General features: G+C 48.7%; 1 long non-coding RNA gene across 1 annotated transcript in view; it reads left to right on the top strand.

Annotated features, from left to right (window-relative positions):
* LOC144815258 (uncharacterized) overlaps positions 1-18,561 on the top strand; it is a 438,302-nt gene that overhangs the window by 270,053 nt on the left and 149,688 nt on the right. Inside the window, exon 4 of the long non-coding RNA XR_013606922.1 lies at positions 13,943-14,095. This is a non-coding gene — a long non-coding RNA (uncharacterized LOC144815258). The remainder of the gene's footprint in view (positions 1-13,942; positions 14,096-18,561) is intronic.

Raw genomic sequence — 18,561 nt, 5'->3', positions numbered from 1 at the left:
AGAGCAGCATGTGTACTTGACTGTCCTCAGGGCTGAGCGCCGACTAGGCCTCGTTTTTACCCCACCGAGCAACCGCAGTCACCTGTGGGCTGCCGCCTACGCCCTGCCGTCTGGTTTGTGATTGGCCTCAACTGCAAGGTCACCCAAGTCACTGATTATGTCCTCCCCAGCCTTCCAGCCTCACTGGGCCCCACGATGTGCCACCAATGCCACAGATGAGGACCGCGCGTATCCGCAAGGCGGAGCCACACAGTTAGGAGGCCAAGGCGTTAGGGGGGGGAGAAGCCCGCCCCGCCGCATCCACGATACCACAACTCTTTCCGCCCGGTTTCAGTCCTGCACTAGCTCAGTAGCAGCCACATTGTTGGATAGTGCAGTCTTCAGCACGCCAGCGGATGACCAGTAAGTACCTTTGCTGCGCTTTTCTTGCTGCGAGTTCGCCACGTCTCCACATATGAGCCTCCAGATGTCCTTATCAGTCTCCTTGGTAGGCGGATGGAGGTATGCTTTGTCACTGCTGCCCTTCTCATTGATGTCGCCTCTGTAAAAGGGCCGCTCTGTGCAGCTCCTCCGCCGTCTCTGCTGATTGCTCGGCACCACACGCCACCACCTCTCTCAGGCTGCACCGCGGGGAGGGGTGGGGAAGGAACGCTCTCACCTCCCCCGTCACTGTACGTGCCTCTTATCCAGGGGTCTGGACTCAGCACCACCTTCGGTCCCTGCCAATATGTAGCCCGTGGTCGCGGGTCTCACTTTGGCCTGTCGTCCGCTGCAGAATCTCCTTGGGCCCAAGTCTGCACCATCAGGCCCGACAAGCATATTGGCCTACCGCCACCTCAGCTTGGCAATGGGCGCCATAGCTCCGACAAGCTAGATTACGGAGCCCTATGCAGTGTGTCATTAGTTTCCACTCAGCATCAGCCGTTTGCACCGTGGATCACCCCAGGGCACCGTGAATAATGAAGGATATTCTTGTTGGCCGGCAGCGCCCTCTCAGTGAGCGGCTATCTTGCTGCTCGACTTGGCCATGCCCCCAAGAGAGAGGATTTGAGTGAAATACTGATTCAGAAAAGGGGGTGGTGATGAACAGAGTGTCTGAATTAAGCAGACCACTCTTACCCAGTCCAAAGATCAGGGCTTGATCCATCACCGTTTTTTAGCTCACTGCACCATCCCAGCTCAGAACCTGGCTATATGCAAATTAGTCTGTTCCTGTCCCAGTGCATGATGGGAACAGGGCAAACCAAACTACCAAGCCAATTCTTATACTGGGAAGGAAACAAGCTTCCGGGGACCGGTTTCTGGCATTTCAGCCGTCGTCGGCCCGGCTTGCTTGAATCCTGATGGTGCAATGAGCAAGGGACTCACATCTGAGTATACCCTTCCACGCTTATGGTGGACAAAATGATTCAGAAAAGGGGGTGGTGATGAACAGAGTGTCTGAATTAAGCAGACCACTCTTACCCAGTCCAAAGATCAGGGCTTGATCCATCACCGTTTTTTAGCTCACTGCACCATCCCAGCTCAGAACCTGGCTATATGCAAATTAGTCTGTTCCTGTCCCAGTGCATGATGGGAACAGGGCAAACCAAACTACCAAGCCAATTCTTATACTGGGAAGGAAACAAGCTTCCGGGGACCGGTTTCTGGCATTTCAGCCGTCGTCGGCCCGGCTTGCTTGAATCCTGATGGTGCAATGAGCAAGGGACTCACATCTGAGTATACCCTTCCACGCTTATGGTGGACAAAATGATTCAGAAAAGGGGGTGGTGATGAACAGAGTGTCTGAATTAAGCAGACCACTCTTACCCAGTCCAAAGATCAGGGCGTGATCCATCACCGTTTTTTAGCTCACTGCACCATCCCAGCTCAGAACCTGGCTATATGCAAATTAGTCTGTTCCTGTCCCAGTGCATGATGGGAACAGGGCAAACCAAACTACCAAGCCAATTCTTATACTGGGAAGGAAACAAGCTTCCGGGGACCGGTTTCTGGCATTTCAGCCGTCGTCGGCCCGGCTTGCTTGAATCCTGATGGTGCAATGAGCAAGGGACTCACATCTGAGTATACCCTTCCACGCTTATGGTGGACAAAATGATTCAGAAAAGGGGGTGGTGATGAACAGAGTGTCTGAATTAAGCAGACCACTCTTACCCAGTCCAAAGATCAGGGCTTGATCCATCACCGTTTTTTAGCTCACTGCACCATCCCAGCTCAGAACCTGGCTATATGCAAATTAGTCTGTTCCTGTCCCAGTGCATGATGGGAACAGGGCAAACCAAACTACCAAGCCAATTCTTATACTGGGAAGGAAACAAGCTTCCGGGGACCGGTTTCTGGCATTTCAGCCGTCGTCGGCCCGGCTTGCTTGAATCCTGATGGTGCAATGAGCAAGGGACTCACATCTGAGTATACACTTCCACGCTTATGGTGGACAAAATGATTCAGAAAAGGGGGTGGTGATGAACAGAGTGTCTGAATTAAGCAGACCACTCTTACCCAGTCCAAAGATCAGGGCTTGATCCATCACCGTTTTTTAGCTCACTGCACCATCCCAGCTCAGAACCTGGCTATATGCAAATTAGTCTGTTCCTGTTCCAGTGCATGATGGGAACAGGGCAAACCAAACTACCAAGCCAATTCTTATACTGGGAAGGAAACAAGCTTCCGGGGACCGGTTTCTGGCATTTCAGCCGTCGTCGGCCCGGCTTGCTTGAATCCTGATGGTGCAATGAGCAAGGGACTCACATCTGAGTATACCCTTCCACGCTTATGGTGGACAAAATGATTCAGAAAAGGGGGTGGTGATGAACAGAGTGTCTGAATTAAGCAGACCACTCTTACCCAGTCCAAAGATCAGGGCTTGATCCATCACCGTTTTTTAGCTCACTGCACCATCCCAGCTCAGAACCTGGCTATATGCTCCATCAGGATTCAAGCAAGCCGGGCCGACGAGGCTGAAATGCCAGAAACCGGTCCCCGGTAGCTTGTATCCTTTCTGGTGAAGAATTGGCTTGGTAGTTTGGTCTGCCCTGTTCCCATGATGCACTGGGCCAGGGACAGACTAATTTGCATATAGCCAGGTTCTGAACTGGGATGGGGCAGTGAGCTAAATAACGGTGATGGATCAAGCCCTGATCTTTGGACTGGGTAAGAGTGGTCTGCTTAATTCAGACACTCTGTTCATCACCACCCCCTTTTCTGAATAGTTTTTGGCCACTATAGGTGTGGCAGGGTATACTCAGACATGAGTCCCTTGCTCACTGCTCCATCAGGATTCAAGCAAGCCGGGCCGACGAGGCTGAAATGCCAGAAACCGGTCCCCGGTAGCTTGTATCCTTTCTGGTGAAGAATTGGCTTGGTAGTTTGGTCTGCCCTGTTCCCATGATGCACTGGGCCAGGGACAGACTAATTTGCATATAGCCAGGTTCTGAGCTGGAATGGGGCAGTGAGCTAAATAACGGTGATGGATCAAGCCCTGATCTTTGGACTGGGTAAGAGTGGTCTGCTTAATTCAGACACTCTGTTCATCACCACCCCCTTTTCTGAATCGTTTTTGGCCACTATAGGTGTGGCAGGGTATACTCAGACATGAGTCCCTTGCTCACTGCTCCATCAGGATTCAAGCAAGCCGGGCCGACGAGGCTGAAATGCCAGAAACCGGTCCCCGGTAGCTTGTATCCTTTCTGGTGAAGAATTGGCTTGGTAGTTTGGTCTGCCCTGTTCCCATGATGCACTGGGCCAGGGACAGACTAATTTGCATATAGCCAGGTTCTGAGCTGGGATGGGGCAGTGAGCTAAATAACGGTGATGGATCAAGCCCTGATCTTTGGACTGGGTAAGAGTGGTCTGCTTAATTCAGACACTCTGTTCATCACCACCCCCTTTTCTGAATCGTTTTTGGCCACTATAGGTGTGGCAGGGTATACTCAGACATGAGTCCCTTGCTCACTGCTCCATCAGGATTCAAGCAAGCCGGGCCGACGAGGCTGAAATGCCAGAAACCGGTCCCCGGTAGCTTGTATCCTTTCTGGTGAAGAATTGGCTTGGTAGTTTGGTCTGCCCTGTTCCCATGATGCACTGGGCCAGGGACAGACTAATTTGCATATAGCCAGGTTCTGAGCTGGGATGGGGCAGTGAGCTAAATAACGGTGATGGATCAAGCCCTGATCTTTGGACTGGGTAAGAGTGGTCTGCTTAATTCAGACACTCTGTTCATCACCACCCCCTTTTCTGAATCGTTTTTGGCCACTATAGGTGTGGCAGGGTATACTCAGACATGAGTCCCTTGCTCACTGCTCCATCAGGATTCAAGCAAGCCGGGCCGACGAGGCTGAAATGCCAGAAAACGGTCCCCGGTAGCTTGTATCCTTTCTGGTGAAGAATTGGCTTGGTAGTTTGGTCTGCCCTGTTCCCATGATGCACTGGGCCAGGGACAGACTAATTTGCATATAGCCAGGTTCTGAGCTGGGATGGGGCAGTGAGCTAAATAACGGTGATGAATCAAGCCCTGATCTTTGGACTGGGTAAGAGTGGTCTGCTTAATTCAGACACTCTGTTCATCACCACCCCCTTTTCTGAATCGTTTTTGGCCACTATAGGTGTGGCAGGGTATACTCCGACATGAGTCCCTTGCTCACTGCTCCATCAGGATTCAAGCAAGCCGGGCCGACGAGGCTGAAATGCCAGAAACCGGTCCCCGGTAGCTTGTATCCTTTCTGGTGAAGAATTGGCTTGGTAGTTTGGTCTGCCCTGTTCCCATGATGCACTGGGCCAGGGACAGACTAATTTGCATATAGCCAGGTTCTGAGCTGGGATGGGGCAGTGAGCTAAATAACGGTGATGGATCAAGCCCTGATCTTTGGACTGGGTAAGAGTGGTCTGCTTAATTCAGACACTCTGTTCATCACCACCCCCTTTTCTGAATCGTTTTTGGCCACTATAGGTGTGGCAGGGTTTACTCAGACATGAGTCCCTTGCTCACTGCTCCATCAGGATTCAAGCAAGCCGGGCCGACGAGGCTGAAATGCCAGAAACCGGTCCCCGGTAGCTTGTATCCTTTCTGGTGAAGAATTGGCTTGGTAGTTTGGTCTGCCCTGTTCCCATGATGCACTGGGCCAGGGACAGACTAATTTGCATATAGCCAGGTTCTGAGCTGGGATGGGGCAGTGAGCTAAATAACGGTGATGGATCAAGCCCTTATCTTTGGACTGGGTAAGAGTGGTCTGCTTAATTCAGACACTCTGTTCATCACCACCCCCTTTTCTGAATCGTTTTTGGCCACTATAGGTGTGGCAGGGTATACTCAGACATGAGTCCCTTGCTCACTAGTCCATCAGGATTCAAGCAAGCCGGGCCGACGAGGCTGAAATGCCAGAAACCGGTCCCCGGTAGCTTGTATGCTTTCTGGTGAAGAATTGGCTTGGTAGTTTGGTCTGCCCTGTTCCCATGATGCACTGGGCCAGGGACAGACTAATTTGCATATAGCCAGGTTCTGAGCTGGGATGGGGCAGTGAGCTAAATAACGGTGATGGATCAAGCCCTGATCTTTGGACTGGGTAAGAGTGGTCTGCTTAATTCAGACACTCTGTTCATCACCACCCCCCTTTTCTGAATCGTTGAGTGAAATACTGGCAGAGGGTTTGATGGTCCTCTAATCAAATTATATGTGCAGAAGCAGACACGTCCCCCATGGCATAACGGCGGTATTCATGGCTACGTCTTATGTCACTCAAACCTGAATCACAACAACGCATTCTGAATCTCCCATTTGCAGGTACGATTCTTTTCTGGCACTCACGCAGATGAGGAGATGGCCAGGATGAGAGCCAAAATGGAGACGCTGAAAGCGGTAGGTCTGGAGAGGCCTAAGGAGCAATGCAAATCTTTCCATCCGTTTCAACAACACTACTCTACGCCCGTCCGCGCCTGGACCGCGCCCAGCGCCAGACCCCCTGTCCCCCTCAAACCGCTCTCTGGCCGCATTAAGTATGACGCTGCCACCCTCCTAGCCCTTAACACCGGACGCACACCCCAATGCTACGAAGCTACCCCGGGACGTACCCACGGGCCCTTCGCCTGCCACTCCTGCAAATTTACCAGCGTCAAGACCCTTACCACAACAACTAACCCCAAACACAGCTCCGACCCTAACCACCTGAAGTGCATCCTGCTGAACACCCGCTCGGTCCACAGACACGCCACTGAACTCTGGGATCTACTCGACGCTATATCACCTGACGTCGCCTTCCTCACTGAAACATGGATGAATGCATCATCATCACCCGACATCGCCATAGCCATCCCGGACAATTACAAGATCATCCGTAAAGACCGTACCGTCCAAACAGGAGGAGGCATCGCCATCGTCCATAAAAACACCATCAAAATCACGACCAGCTCCGACGTTAACCTTACCACCGCCGAACACCTCCTCTTCCAGGTCCACACCGACCCCAGAACCACACTCAAAGGCACCCTCATCTACAGGCCTCCAGGAACACGTAAACAATTCAGCGAGGACATCACTGACTTCATCAGCCCACATGCCCTCGCCTCCGAGAACTACATTCTACTAGGAGACCTCCACTTCCACCTGGAAAAGAAAAACGACAGCAACACCACCACCCTTCTGGACAACCTGGCCAATCTCGGACTCAAACAACTTGTTGACACCCCCACCCATGTAGCCGGACATACGCTAGACCCAATCTTCACTTCCAGCAAACACATCTCCTTCGACCGCACCACAGCTCTCCATTGGACGGACCACAGCTGTGTTCACTTCAGCTACAAAACCCCCTCGACCCACAACCCCCCACAACCTATTCCCCGAAGAAAATGGAACAAAATCACCACCGACCAACTCCTCACTTCACTCAACCAAAACCCACCCGCCCCCTCATCGGACCCAAACCAAGATGCCATCAAATTCAAACAATGGATCACTCACAGCGCTGACGAATTAGCACCCTTGAAAAACCATCACACCAAACAAGACAGCAAAAAGGCCCCCTGGTTCAACGATGACCTTAAGAAATCCAAGAAACTATGCCGTACTCTCGAGAAAACATGGAGAAAAAACCCAACCACCGACAACTTGACCACCTTCAAAGCAGCCATCCGCAAACACCACCAGCTGATTCGATCCACCAAGAAATCAGCATTCAAGAATCGACTCGACAACAAGGCCCATAGCAGCAAGGAACTATTCAACATCGTCAAAGAATTTACCAACCCCACCGCAGCCTCAAACGACATCACTCCCTCCCAAGACCTCTGCGATTCGTTATCCTGCTTCTTCTACAACAAAATAGCCGACATACATAACAGCTTCGAAAACAGTCCCAACGAACAATCCCCCCCACCCCCCCCCCCCCCCAGAACCTATACCGCCCTCTAACAATGTCAACGCCTGGAACCCAATCAACACCGAAGACACCATCCGCCTAATGAATTCCATCCACTCCGGCTCGCCAACCGACCCATGTCCCCACCACATCTTCAACAAAGCAGACTCCATCATCGCACCCCATCTCCGTGATGTTATCAACTGCTCTTTCAACTCTGCTACCTTCCCAGAAAGCTGGAAACATGCCGAAGTCAGTGCCCTCCTGAAGAAACCCACAGCAGACCCCTCTGAACTCAAAAACTACCTGCCAATATCCCTCCTCCCTTTCCCGGCAAAAGTCATCGAGAAAGCCGTCAATAGCCAACTCGCCGCCTTCCTCGAATCTAACAATTCCCTCGATCCCTCACAGAACGGCTTTCGAGCCAAACACAGCACCGAAACCGCCCTCATCGCAGCCACAGACGACATCCGAACACTACTGGACAACGGAGAAACAGTGGCCCTCATTCTACTCGACCTCTCCGCCGCCTTCGACACAGTCTGTCATAGCACCCTCATACAACGCCTCAACAACATCGGAATACAAGGAAAAGCATTGGACTGGATCATCTTGTTCCTCACCGGAAGAACCCAGAGAGTACGACTTCCCCCATTTAAATCAGAGGCTACCGAAGTCATTTGCGGTGTACCACAAGGATCATCGCTCAGTCCCACCCTCTTCAACGTTTACATGAGTCCACTCGCATCCATCGCGCGTCAACACAACCTCAACATCATCTCCTACGCTGACGACACCCAGCTGATCCTTTCCCTCACCGAAGTCAGTGCCCTCCTGAAGAAACCCACAGCAGACCCCTCTGAACTCAAAAACTACCTGCCAATATCCCTCCTCCCTTTCCCGGCAAAAGTCATCGAGAAAGCCGTCAATAGCCAACTCGCCGCCTTCCTCGAATCTAACAATTGTGGTTTCGATCTTTCCTGGCAGGCCGTCGACAAACGGTCTGGGCTTCTGCTTGCTCCGCCGAGATGTCGCCATTGGGGGTCGGAGTTCCTCAGGGCTCTGTCCTGAGTCCAACTCTATTCAACATCTTTATGACCCCTCTGGCGGCATTGGCGGAGTCTTTCGGGGCCCAGATCGTTTCTTATGCTGATGACACCCAGCTCCTCTTCACCTGTGAGAAGGGTGCGGACTTCGATGGAGGTAGGATCCAGGGTTGCCTTGAGGCTGTGTTTCAATGGTTCCATCATAACAGCCTCAAGTGCAACTCGGATAAATCTGAGGTCCTCTTCTTTGGGTGCAGTTCGGATCCGGACTGGAAAGTGTGGTGGCCTGAGAACATGTTCCCACCAGCAAGTTCGTCCCAGGTGGCTAAAAACCTCGGGATTAAGATCGATAATGGCCTCACACTACGTTCTCAGGTAATCGGGCTCACTGGGACCTGCTTTGGCCTACTCCGGATGCTACGTAAGTTCCTTCCCCTGTTATCGGAGGAACATAGGAAGATCACGGTGCAGGCGATTATAGGCTCGAGAATTGACTACTCCAACGTCCTCTATCTCGGCTTGCCAGAGTATCTGCTCCAACGGTTACAGGTTGTCCAGAATTCGGCAGCACGGGCCATCTTTGGACTATCTCGCCGTGCCAGAGCCTCGGGTCTTCTGGAGGCTCTGCACTGGCTCCCTGTCCGGAAGCGGATAATTTTTAAAACTCTTACTCTGGCGCACAAAGCCTTGCACGCCTCCGGAGCAAAATACCTGCAGAAGAGGCTGGCCTTTTATTTGCCTGCCAGGTCGCTCAGGTCTGAAGCCTTGTTTCTTGTGGCGGTTCCTCGTGTGAAGAGAGCCCGCATCGGAGGCCGCTCTTTTAAACTACTAGCGCCTCAGTTATGGAATAAACTGCCTGTGTTCCTGCTCAGCATTCCTAATTTGTTGGCCTTTCGGAAAGGGCTTAAAACTTGGCTCTTCTCCTCTTAGTTTCGGTCTCTATTAGGTTTCTTCTATCTCTGTTTTTTATTTTCCCTGTTGTGTTATGAGATTAGTGTGCAATCCAAAGCGTCGGGACACTCTTCCGAGTAGCCGTACGCTATACAAAACCCCTGCATAACATAACATAACATAACATAACAAAGACCCTAACTCCGCCAAAACCAATCTTCACGAAGGCATGAAAGAAGTAGCCGAATGGATGAAAAACAGCCGCCTAAAACTTAACTCAGACAAAACGGAGGTGCTCATCCTAGGATCATCCCCCCTCTGCCTGGGACGACTCATGGTGGCCTTCGGCTCTGGGCACAGCACCCATACCCACAGATCACGCACGCAACCTGGGCTTCATCCTAGATTCCTCACTCTCGATGTCCAGACAAGTCAACGCCGTCTCATCCTCCTGCTTCAACGTACTTCGTATGCTCAAAAAAATCTTCCGTTGGATCCCCTCCGAGACAAGAAAGACTGTCACCCACGCACTAGTCACGAGCCGACTGGACTACGGAAACACCCTCTACGCCGGAATTACAGCCAATTTACAGAAAAAACTCCAACGCATCCAAAACGCATCAGCGAGACTCATTTTAGACATCCCTCGCCAAAATCACATTACCGGCCACCTGAAAGACCTCCACTGGCTCCCCGTCAACAAGAGAATAACATTCCGTCTCCTCACCCACGCACACAAGGCCCTCTACAAACTAGGGCCCGAATGCCTCAACACTCGACTATCCTTCTACACACCCACCCGCCAACTTAGATCCTCCAATCAAGGCCTCGCCGCAGTTCCGCGTATCCAAAGATCCACCATGGGGGGTAGATCCTTCTCCTACTTGGCGGCCAAGACCTGGAACTCACTCCCCACCCACCTCCGCCTTACACAGAACCACATCTCCTTCAGAAAAGAACTTAAAACCTGGCTATTCGATAAATAATGAACCCCATCCCCAAGCACCTTGAGACCCTCCGGGTGAGTAGTGCGCTATATAAATTCTTGAACTTACTCTACACAGAGGGTTCAAACCCCTTGATGGTATCAAGGGAGGTACGCAACCACAATACCAATGTTCCTACCAGCCGTATCAGAAAAAACAAACAAGAGGAAGATCGGGTCAGCAGTCTGCTCAAGGAGACAAGATGCCAGCTGGTGCAAAACCCTGAATCCTGTCTTCCCCCTCTTCCGTTACCCGCTCCGGTAGGGGGAAGCATCAGACATTACCTGACAGAGTGGCAAAAAATAGCACAAGACAATTGGGTGCTAAATATTGTTTGCAATGGATACTCGCTCAGGTTCATCAGTCCTCCACCGTCAATCCCTCCAAAACAATCCAGATACCAATTGCACCAATTACAACTGGAAGCAGACATTCTCTTACAGAAACAGGCGGTGGAACCCGTTCTTCCCTTACAAAGAAGCAGGGGGCTTTACTCCAGATCCTTTCTTGTCAAAAAGAAAGACAAGAATGTGTTCAGACCCATTCTCGACCTAAGGACGGCCAACAAGTGGATTAGGAGAGAGAGGTTCCGAATGGTAGCATTACACCAAATCTACCCTCAGTTACATCGCAGAGATTGGTTATGCGCAACCTACCTTCAAGATGCATACTTGCACATTCGCATCGTAGAGAAGCATCGTAAATTCTTGAGGTTCACAGTGGGGAACAACCACTACCAATGCTGTGTGCTCCAATTTTGCCTGAAGTCAGCACCCAGGACTTTGTCCAACTGCAAGGCGGTAGTGGCCGCGCATCTGAGGAAGCACTATCTAGATGATTGGCTGATCAAGGCATCCACGGTTCAGGAAGCTCCGCTGCATTTCAATTAGACTTCCGATCTTTTCCTTCGGTTGGGTCTTCATGTCAACCAGGCGAAATCCACTTTGATTCCCGTGCAGTGCCTGCAATATTAGGGAACTTCCATTGATACTCGCACGGCAAACAAGTGTCCTTCGGAGGAGAGATGCTTATCGATCCTTCGGAAGGCTCAGGCTCTCATAGAACTGTCTCGCCTGACTATGAGAAAGGTATCCTTGCATCTGGGTTCGATGGCAGCCTGTATATTCCTCACTCCGAATGCACACCCCAAATGAGACCTCTGCAGGAATGCCTGGAAGACCAATGGTATCAATGAACAGGAGACTGGGAAGACCGGATTCAGGTGTCTCAACACGCCCTCCGGTCCATCAAATGGTGGTGCTATCCCACCAATCTCCCACGAGGGATCCCGTTTCACAAGGAGGTGCCTGTTTAGACCATAGTCACTGATGCCTCTCTCCTGGGATGGGGAGACCATACAGGTCAACTTCAAATCCTGGGCAAATGGTCACACAAGGAATCTACTTACCACATCAATCTGCTAGAGCTACAAGCAGTTCACACGGCGCTGAACGCTTTTCGTCCATCACTCAGCTCCAACTCCCTGCTTGTAGAGACGGACAATACAGCAGCAATGTACTACCTCAACAAGCAGGGAGGCTTGAGTTCCAGACCTTTGTCTCGGGAAGCCCAGACGATCTGGAAGTAGCTTCTGGCCAGAAACGTGGTCATATCAGCAGCTCATCTCCCAGGTGTTCAAAATGCTCAGGACGACTCTCTAAGCAGACTCCTCCAGGAAACCATGAGTGGATCTTAAACAACAACGTGGTTCATGATATTTTTGGAATATGGGGTACCCCGGTGGTCGACTTGTTCACCACCGCAGAAAACAGCAAATGCAAAAACTTTGCGTCGATGTACTACCAATGAGGAACATTGGGGAATGCCCTATGGATCAACTGGTCAGGCATATTTCCCTACGCCATTCCTCCAGTTCCCCTAATCCTGGCAGTCCTCATCAAGCTGGCACAGTCGTGAACCAGAATAATTCTCATAGCCCCAGATTGGCCACTTCAGTGGTGGTTCACGGACCTCCTTCATATCCGGTCTATCCGTCCATATCTAAGGCCTCCTGGCCGATCAGATCTACTAACGAAGTTCAGAGGACAGATGGTGCACCTCAACCTCTCATCTTTGAATTTGGCAGCATGGCTCCTGAGATAGTACAATATGGACACTTGAACTTACCCCAAAGCTGCATTGACATCCTCAGTGAAGCTAAGCGGCCATCCACGCTGTCAGTTTATGCTCATAAATGGAAGAGATTCTGCATTTGGTGCTCGTCAAAGAATGAGGATCCTACCTCTTTCCAGGAAGATGTCATCCTGCCATATTTCCTTAATCTGGTACAATCTTACCTTCAATTTTCTACCATTAAGGTTCACTTGGCAGCCCTTACTGCCTACAGGAAATGCCCTTTACAAACTTCCTTTTTCAGAATTTGTGTAATTAAAGTTTTACTGGAGGATTTGAAGAAGGTTTTTCCTCCCATTGAGAGTCCTTCTCCTCCTTGGGAGCTTAATGTGGTACTATCCCGTCTTATGCAAGAACCTTTTAAACCCATACATAAATCTTCTCTTCAGCATCTGTCTTGGAAGAAGGCTTTCCTTGTGGCGATTACTAGTGCCTGCAGGGTTAGCAAAATCCAGGCACTATTCTGTAAAGAGCCTTACACAGTTTTTCACGCATCTAAAGTGGTTATGAGGACTCATCCGAAGTTCCTCTCCAAGGGGGTTTTGTATTTTCTTGTGAACCAAACTATCTCATTGCATACCTTTTTCCGGCATCAATCTACTCCAGTGGAACAATCTCTTAATTCCCTGGATGTAAGACTGGTTTTAAACTTCTATTTAGATAAAACTAAGGATCTACAGAGATCTGGCCAGTTATTCGTAAACTATGGTTCCCTCCATACTGTACTGGCGACTTTCAAGCTGTCCATCTCTAGATGGATTGTTTCCTGTACCCTTCTCTGTTACCAAAAAGCGAATAAATCCTTATATAGTATCCTAAAGCTCAATCAACTAGAGGGAAAGCAGCGATTGCAGCCTTGCTTCGTAATATTCCAATTGCAGAGATTTTCAAGGCTGCTGCCTGGAAATCAGTTCATACTTTCATTTAACACTACTGCCTGGATTCAGATGCCAAGGCAGATGTTCAAGTAGAGCAGGCTTCCTTCCGGAATATGTTTGCTTAGATCTACATAACTCTTTCTCTGTCTCTGCCACCGCGTTGTACGGGGATGTGCTTGCTAATCTATTCAAGTGCTTATGACTATACATGGATATCCTCTACGAGAGAAGGAACGGTTTCTTACCTGTAACTCCTGTTCTCTTGTAGGGGTATTTCTATGGTCATTCATAAGCAACCTTCCCTCCTCCCCGGTGGAATAGACACAGGGATCCATAAAAAAGGACATGCATTCTCTTCTCATCGCCCTCAAAATGAACTGAAGTAACTGCCACTAGCTGTGCATGATGGGATACTGGTGGTCTCTAGGATCTCAAAGGCACAGCTTCTATTTTCAAAGAAATATAATGGCAGCCCATGGAGCTACTCTGTCCTTTCCTTTCAACTCTATCATGAATAAAGGGATTTTGTGAAGCATATTATTCTGTGTTTTTAATACTACAAATTTAGAATACTGGTTAACTTTTTTCAATTCTTGATGAGGATTCGGCCAGTGAAGTTCATGTATTTAGGCTACATTACTGTCTTTCTATCTCTTAAGTGTCTCTGCAGGCCTTCCTGAAGAAAGGCGAAAAATATCCACTTAAGAAGATCTATCAAAAGTAGTGCTCCGGGGTCCCCGCATGTGGGCAGGACTATACAAGTACTTATGACTTATCTTGGAAATACCTCTACGACGGAGCAGGAGTTACAGGTAAGAAACCGTTCCTTAGTTCAGATGAGAGATAAGAACAAGAAGTTAAAAAACGTGTGAGGCAAAGCCTGCCATTGTCTCTGAGGAATCCGCAGCTTATCATATGTGCTTGGTTTTTGCTTTATTCTCAACTTCACACTGATGGTTAAGAAAATCCTTCCAAAGGGGGCCTTCACCATCAAGCCCTCATATAAAACAATAGAAGCCTGGGTCTTAAATATTGTCAAACATGGCTATCGTCTCAGATTCACTGCCCCACCACCATCCTTTCCACCGAGGTCATCCATGTCTCGCCTCGAGCTTCTACAGGAGGAAGTCAACACTTTGTATCACAAGAAAGCGGTGGAATCTGTCCCTCAAAACTAACAAGGACAGGGCATTTAGTCCAGATAAATCCTTGTGCCAAAGAAGGGCAGCCAAGACCTTCTCCCTTCCTTTTTTAAAATCACATGACTTGGGTCATGCAGAGGACACCAGATTCTATGCTATAGGACACAATTTCTGTTGTTTATGTGATAGGATGTATGTTTAGTAAGTATTCATGTGGTGTGTGTGTGTGGCTCTTTACCTGTCTTGTATATATCTAATTATGTTTTGATGAATTGAAATAGATATATATGCATAGCTTCGACATGGTGAAGAATAATCTTTGTGAAGCTTTATTGTAATATGTATATATTTTTATATTTGTCACATCTGAAAATTATAATAAAATGGGAAAAAGGTGATTTTTGTATCGAAAAGGAATAAAATGAAAAATAATTCACATTTGGTGTAGATTTCGTTGGTATATGCCCTGTGTTTGAGAGACCACTCCAATGAAAAATGTATTTATAGGTCAAGAGGGAGTTACTCCAGTTGCAGGCAAGACTTCAGGCCCATTCTCGACCTCCGAATGGCAAACAAATGGATCAGAAAGGAAAAGTTCAGTATGCTGGGGTTGCTTCAAATTTACCCTCAACTTCAACTAGGAGACTGGATTTGCTCAATAGACCGGCTTTGCTCAACAGACCTACAATATTTCCATCACAAAGCAGCATCGGAAATTCCTTGGATTCGTTGTGGGGCAGAACCACTACCAAAACACGATTCTACCATTTGGTCTCTAGTCAGCATCCAGGACATTTTCCAAATGCATGGCTGTGGTGGCAGCGCATCTACAAAAAAAAACGGGATCATTGTCTATCCTTATTGGGACGACTGGCTGATCAAGATGTCCTCTTTTCAAGAAGCCCAAGAGCATTTCCATTAGACTTGCGATCTTCTTCATTGCTTGGGTCTTCACATCAATTTTCAAATGTCCATGTCAACATCTGTCCAGACATTGCACTACTTAGGAGCTATTATTGACAGGCTACCGGAAAAGGTGATTCCTTTGGAGAAACAACATTTATCCATTCTCCAATGTCACAACTTCCAGCGGATGGCCCGTCCAACAGCCCGCATAGTCTCCTCGCTCCTCGGCTTGATGGCCTCCTGCATATTTCTGACTCTAAATGCTCACCTCCACGTGCTCCTCTCCAGGAGTGCTTGAAGGATCAGTGGAACCAGTTCTCAGGGAATTGGAAGGACAATATCATCCTATCCACTCATGCAGTCGGATCACTCCAGTGGTGGTGTTCCCCGAAAATCTCCTGAGGGGAATGCCTTTTCACCAACAGGCCCCATCACAGACTAATGTGACGGATGCCTCTCTGCTTGGATGGGGAGCCCCCATGGATCACTTGCAGATACAAGGAATATGTTCCTCAAGAGAAAAGACATACCCTATCAACCTCCTGGAACTCCGTGCAGTTCACCTGGCACTCAAGGCTTTTTATCCTTCGTTCACAACCAACATCCTGCTTGGTCAGATGAATGATACAACCACCATCTACTACCTGAACAAGCAGGGGGGAACACAGTCCAGAACCCTGTCACAAGAAGCTCAACTGATCTGGCACTGACTCCTCACCAGGAACTTGAAACTGATAGCCGCTCACCTGCCAGATGTGCAGAACATCCAGGCAGAACGTGCTCAGCAGGGTTCTCGACGAAAACCTTGAGTGGGTACTGAACAAAGAGGTCCTACAAGATATCTTCAACTTGTGAGACCCAGCCTCTGCAGACCTTTTTTCCACAGAGAAAACCTAAAAATGCAGCTACTTTGCTGCCAGATTGTACCATCCAAGGTCTTTGGGGAATGACCTATGGATCGGCTGGTCCAACAAATTTCTTTACGCTTTTCCTCCAATACCCCTGATACCGGTAGTCCTGCACAAGCTTTCAACCACAACAGCCAAGATGATCCTCATCACCCCAGAATGGCAGAGACAACTGTTGTTCCTATACCTGATTTGCCGGTCTCTCCGTCCACATGTCAGGTTACCATGCAGGCCAGACCGTCTCATGAAGTTCAGAGGTCAACTACTACAACCCAACCTCTCCTCCTTGAATTTGGCAGCATGGCTCCTGAGATGGTGCAGTATGGCCACCTGAACCTATCTCAGGACTGTCTGGACCTTCTAAAGGAAGCACAGCTACCATCTCCGTGATCTGCTTATGCCTTAAAATGGAAGAGATTTTGCATTTGGTGCTCTTCCAGGCAGATCGATCCCACTTCTTGCTAGGAGGATGTCATTCTCCCATATTTGTTACACCTAGCTAAATTTGGCCTCCAATACTCGTCAATCAGAGTCCACCTGTCTGCACTAATGGCATACAGGAAAAGCACTTCACAAACCTCTTTCTTTAGAATTCCAGTTATTAAAGATTTCCTGGAGGGGTTAAAGAAGGTGTTCCCTCTGATTACACGTCCCTCTCCACCATGGGAGCTGAACATAGTGCTTTCTCGCCTCATGCTTCAGCCTTTTGAGCCTATTCATAAGGCATCATTTCAGCAACTCACTTGGAAAACTGCCTTTCTTGTAGCTATAACATCAGCTTTTAGAGTTAGTGAGATACAGGCCCTGTGTGCTCATGAGCCATACACAGTCTCCCACTCTTTCAAAGTAGTGTTGCGTACCCATCCCAAGTTCCTACCTAAAGGGGTCTCGGATTTTCAGGTAAATCAGATGATCTCTTTACCCACTTTCTTTCAAAACCCATCTTCTCCAGTAGAGAGTGGATGTAAAGAGAGTGTTAAACAGCTATTGATCAATTATGGCCCAGTTCGCATAGGTCTGGCTACCTCCAAGCAGTCAGTTTCCAGTTGGATTGCCTCTTGTATCCTATGCTGTTGTCACCTAGCTAATAAATATCTTCCTAGTAAGCCCAAAGCACACTCTACTAGAGACAAGGCAGCTACTACGGCTTTGATGAGGAATTCCCCTTGGCAGATATTTGCAAAGCATCTACTTGGAGATCAGTCCACGCATTCACTAGACACTACTGGCTTGACAGAGATGCTAGAGCAGATGCTCAAATAGGACAGGCATCCCCCAGAAATCAATTTGCCTTGCTATTTACATATCGTTTGGTTCCTGTTGACTCCACCGCTTCAGGGGGGAATGAGCTTGCTACTCGATTCAATGCTTATAACTATACATGGAAATCCCCTACGAGAGAAGGCATAGTTTCTTACCTGTAATTTAATTTCTCTCCTAGGGGTATTTCCTTGATAGTCATAAGTGACCGTCCCTCCCCGGTGGAGTAAACAGACACATAACCCTATGAGAGAACTGGATTTACAGGTAAGAAACTATACCTGTACATGTTGTCTACTCAGCGTCGGGGACTCTGTTGAAAGGTGCACTTTCACTGATACAGTAAAAGTGCGCCTTCAATACTGCTAACAAGATAACTTCCAGTTTCTTCAGACATTCTTTACTTTTAGTAATTTTTAAACTTCTTTATAATCTTGTGTCTCATTCACAATAGGTGAACATGGCATATACATGCACTTTGCATATTTCTCTGCAGAGGGGTGTTCAATGCTTCTACACAGCACTCAGGTTCTTAGGAGGTTGCTTCAGAGCGTTGAGAAATTATTTGTTCACCACAAGCCTATGAAACTCCATAGTAGTCTTTAATGTATCCCTGACATCACTTTGATGAGTTTGAATTTAAAATTACAACAAAAAAGTCTAGTTTCTTAAAGAAGCCACTCCATTCTTGAAGGTGTGCGGTGGGTGATCAGGGGCACATGGTGGGGGTTCTGTCTTCTGAGATAGGTTTACACGTATGGAGTCAGATGCACCTTGAAATACTGGTAATCAAGAAAGGTCCACCTCAGAAATGGTCAGTGTGTACCTTGTTGTTGTTGGAATACACATAATGTGTAAAAATACCCCTCACACACCAAAAGGGCCCTTGGTGTCATGCTTCATCATCGGGGTCTTCCCGCCCGGCTGCCGGACAGGGCAGTGCTGCGACAAGCGACTACGCTGGAGCACCTTTTAAATGTGGGTGCTATGTGAGTGAATTGGAGTGAGTGTCAGTAGGGTCAGGGGTGATATAGAAAAGTGATGTTAAAAAGATTTCTAGTC

Source organism: Lissotriton helveticus, chromosome 1_1, assembly GCF_964261635.1.
Source record: "Lissotriton helveticus chromosome 1_1, aLisHel1.1, whole genome shotgun sequence".
Lineage (NCBI taxonomy): Eukaryota > Metazoa > Chordata > Amphibia > Caudata > Salamandridae > Lissotriton > Lissotriton helveticus.
Note: the sequence above shows the minus strand (reverse complement) of the source record. Positions and strands in the feature narration are given on the sequence as shown.